Here is a 4,622-nt window from a genome sequence, read left to right as displayed (position 1 = left end):
CAAAGTTAACACATGTGATCAATTCAGACAAACACAGCAGGAAGTATTTCTAGTACAAGAGGTTTGGGGTGTTGGGGCTCTTTATGTTGCAAGTAACAGTAAGCCCAATGCAAATGAGATTAAACAACAAAAGAGATTTCTTGGCCTCTGCCACTGGAATATCCAGAGATTTTTCTGGCTTCAGGAATGGTATGAATCAGCAACTCAATGGCATCACCAAGGACAGAGGTTCTTTTTGTCCCTTGCCCTGCCACTGGAGTATCAGCTTCCTCCCAAGACCGGCTTTCCTCCTGACCTCCTGATGATGGGATGGCCACCGGCCACAGCTGGGGCTTCATGCTTCCACATTCACAGCCAATAAGGAGAGAGGAGCACCGCGACTCACCATGATTGGGCTGTTTTGAGTCTAGGCTCACCCCTGAACCAATGACGGGGCCAGAAGATGGAAAGTGCTGTTCAGCTTCAGTAAAACAAGGCCCCCTGCTGCAGCGACAGGGATTGGCTTCTCCTGAAGTACACAAGCTGCTTAGGGGAGAGGTTGGATTCCGGAAGGGAAGTCTGGGTACTACTGGGAATGCATATGGATACTGGCCAGGTAGGCAATCAATAAGTGGGCATCTAATAAGGCATATCCGGAATGAAGGGAGGAATACGTCAAAAATATCACCCCAAATTAAGATTAAGCCCAGGATGAATGAAGGTGCAACAGTGAAAACGTGGGATGCGTGGGCCATGGCAGGACCTTGTGGTGGATGTCCTTCACTTCCCAGACTCAAAGGCAAATCTATTAATAAAATTCCTTCCAGGCAGCCGTCTCCTGGTGCAGGTTCAAGAAAATGTGTATGCAAAGGAAGGGGAAGGAAATCTTAGCCACAAGGCTGCAGTCACGTACTTGTGCAAGGTCACCCAGAATGGATGCGATTGCGCAGGAAGAGGATGAGTGTAAGGAGAGAAGAGGCCAAGACTCCCCACCATTGTGGGGCCAGAAAAAAAGAGGAGCTGGCAACAAAAGCCAGGTCAGATGGTCAAAGAGGTAGGAGGAGAACCAGGGAAGAGGGGAACTGCAGAAGCCAAGAGAGGAAGCCACTGTCATTTCCCCAGGGACAACTCGGCACAGTGGCTCATGCCTGAAATATCAGTGATTAGGGAGGCCAAGGTAGGAGGATCACTAGAGGCCAGGAGTTCAAGACCAGCCTGAGTAAGAGCAAAACCCTATAGAAAAAAATAGAAAAATTAGCCAGGCGTGGTGGTACCTGCCTGTAGACTCAGCTACTTTAGAGGCTGAAGCAGGAGGATCGCTTAAGCCCAGGAGTTCCAGCCTGGGTGACAGAGGGAGACTGTCTCTAAAATATAAAATAATTTCCCTAGGGAGGTTCAAACAGTTGAGGCCAATGGGAGGAGCTGGAATGAGGCTCCCACAGACTCCACAAAATGTCCTGGGAATGACTCCAGTGATGACTTTAGACTAGCCCAGGCCAGCAAGCCACCATGGCAGTTCCTTTTTTTCTTTTTATTAAAAAAAGTTTTTTAGAGATGGGGGTCTCACTGTGTCTCCAGGCTGGACTCAAACTCCTGGCCTTGAATGATCTCCCACCTCAGCCCCCAGAGTAGCTGGGACTACAGGTGCCACCACTCCCTGACCACTGGAGATGCTGCATCCGTGGCTGGGGGCCTCCAAAGTCAATTGGGCAGGCCTTGGAAGCCCTGCTGCCTGGAGGAGGGGGACACCCAAGACTGCAGTGTCACAAAGGGTCCTGAACATTAGCTCCGTGGGGACCAGGGCAAAACTTCCCATTCGCCCTTAGAAGGTTTGCTGAAAAAGTAACTCATAATAAAGAGATCAATAAAAGAAAATCTACCAAATTTATTTCATGTGTATAAATGGGAACACCCAGAAAAATGAGGATTCAACTCGTTTTTCCTTAGTCAGTCCAGAATGTTAAAATGTCTTATTTTGGGGTAAAAATATTTCTAATTTGCTTCAGCTTGTAGCAAGAGGCATCTGAATGTACAGTGTTGGTGGTTTATGATACACAGATGCAGTGAGGTTGTTTGTTACAGCGGGTGGCACATGTCACCCTAGTTGTTCCCCTCTGAGGATGCCCCTAAGAGGGCAGTGCAGTGCCAAGAGGGCACATGTGCAGCTGACGGGAATTCACACAGCTCCAAAGTCAGCTGTGCCAAATGTAGCCTCGTTTGTGTCCTCACAACTGGGCTTAGAGTGGCTTCTGTGACCCAGGATCTACTGGGACAGCAAGTCCACCCCTCCAGCCTGCTTCTCGAGTCTACCTTCCAAGCCCACCACTCAACTCTTATTTTTTTCAGGTCCAAAAATTCAGTCCTGGTACAAGCGATCCTGCTCTGTGGTTCATGGTGTAAACCGTGAGTTTTGCAATATTTTTTTCCCCCTCCCAAAAGCCCCACCTTTGACACTGAAAAAAATAATTTGGCTTTTAAACCTTTGTCTAAACGCACACATGTCTGCTTAGGAGGTGAAAGGATGAAAAGATGGCTCTTCTAAGCTAAATCTCCCCACCCCCATATGCTCAAGTATCCAGGAAAGCTAGCTTGACCCTTGGGGGAAGGGCCCCAGGGAGAAGGAACAGAAAGGGAAACTTCAAAATGTCCACTACATTTATTTATATTGCCCTGCCCAGGCAGATGTCTAATTTCTGAAGACAGCTGGCATAGACATACAAAACAAGATAAAACGACTTTAAAAAGAGTCAAGGGGAGAACAAGACACAGAAGAAGTGAACATAAAAAAGACATAGTGGAGCCAGGTGTGCCACTGGGCTGATCTCACTTCTGTGTTTGAAGCAAGGGTCCTTAGAGTGGCTCCCACCAACATCTGGGTTCCCAGACCAGCTCCAGACAGGCAATGGAGAAAATACGTGAAACTTGATTGTGCAAAGTCACTGAGATCGGAAGTTGGTTGTTACAGCAGCTGTCATTAATGATGCTGACTAATACACTATCCAAGATGTCAGTGAAAGCCACAGCATGGCCAGTGCCAATCATCAAGTCTGTCCACAAAATGCCATTACGTCTTTGGTCAACTTCAGCTCTCAGCCATGGGGATGGGCAATCATCTAGATCAACCCCACTCCCCACCCCCACCCCCCCCGCAGGCTGTCACCCACTCCCCATCCTTTGTCACCTGAGGTCTTACAGGCACACTGCAGACTCACAGAAGCTTTGGGCAGGAGTGCATGACTGCAAGTCATAAATCCTCTGTTTGGACACTGTCTCCTCCGTCCAGAGTAGCTGGATGTGTCAGGGTAGACTTGGCAGGGAGAGAGCGAGACACCAGCCAATTTTAAACCGAAGTCTGGGTTTTCCCACTCACTCCTTGTTTGCCCTCATTTGTTCTCCCTGGCCAATGCCTCTTACCCAGGCTCTTCCATCCTGAATGAAGAGCCTTTTATCCATACTCTGATAAAATTTCACTATGGTAGTGCATTAGTTTACTGGGGCTGTCATAACAAAATGCCACACAGTGGGTGGCTTCAATGACAGAAATTTGTTTTCTCACAGTTCTGGAGGCCAGAAGTCTGAGATCAGGGTGTTGGCAGGGTTGGTTTCTCCTGAGGACTCTCTCCTTGGCTTGCATACAGCCGCCTTCTCACTGCGTTTTCACGTGGTCTACCTTCTGTGCATGTCTGTGTCCAAATTTCCTCTTCTTCTTATAAGGACACCAGTCGGATTGGATTAGGATCCACCCTAATGACCTCATTTTAACTTAATTACCTGCTTAAAGGTTAAGCCTCTAAATCAAATCACATTCTGAGGTACTGGGCTCCAAAGTATGAATTTGGGGGGACACAACTCAGTAACAAGAAGGATCCACTTTGTGATGTTCGTGGTCATATTTCTGTGGATTATTTTCAGGGGGAAATGCCTCTTCTCATGGAGGAGACAGATCAACTTCAAGATACTCTTAACAGGGTGCCATGGTTGGGCTGGATGCTTTCCAGAGTTTGATAGAAGAAAAATTTTAGGAGGAAATCCACATGACCTTGGGTTTGGTGTTGAGTTTCTAGATGCAACACCAAAAGCACAATCCCAAAAGAAAAAATTGATAAATTCGACTTTATTAAAATTAAAAATTTTTCACTCTGTGAATAACACTATTAAGAGAATGAGTGCTCGCTTCGGCAGCACATATACTAAAATTGGAACGATACAGAGAAGATTAGCATGGCCCCTGCGCAAGGATGGCACGAATAAAATAAAAAAATTAAAAAAAAAAAAAAAAGAGAGAATGAAAAGACAAGTCACCCAGTAGGAGAAAATATTTGTAAATCACATATTGGATAAAGAACTTGTGTCTGGCTGGGCATGGTGGCTCATTCTTATAATCCTAGCACTCTGGGAGGCCAAGGCAGGAGGATTGCTTGAGGTCAGGAGTTTGAGACCAGCCTGAGCAAGAGAGAGATCCCATCTCTATTAAAAATAGAAAAAATAGCCAAGCATGGTGGCAAATGCTTGTAGTCCCAGCTACCCAGGAGTCTGAGGCAAGACGATCACTTGAGCCCAGGAGTTTGAGGTTGCAGTAAGCTGGGATGATGCCACTGTACTGTAGGGCTAGGGTGTCAGAGCAAGACTCTGTCTCAGGAAAA

General features: G+C 46.9%; 1 non-coding gene across 1 annotated transcript; it reads left to right on the top strand.

Moving 5' to 3' along the window:
* Positions 1–4,145: 4,145 nt before the first annotated feature.
* LOC138394909 (U6 spliceosomal RNA) lies at positions 4,146–4,252 on the top strand. Its single transcript, XR_011235426.1, has one exon. It is a non-coding gene; the product is annotated as a U6 spliceosomal RNA (small nuclear RNA).
* Positions 4,253–4,622: the final 370 nt, after the last annotated feature.

This window comes from Eulemur rufifrons, chromosome 14 (genome assembly GCF_041146395.1).
Source record: "Eulemur rufifrons isolate Redbay chromosome 14, OSU_ERuf_1, whole genome shotgun sequence".
NCBI classification, from domain to species: Eukaryota; Metazoa; Chordata; class Mammalia; order Primates; family Lemuridae; genus Eulemur; species Eulemur rufifrons.
This window is presented reverse-complemented; position numbering and strand designations above follow the sequence as displayed.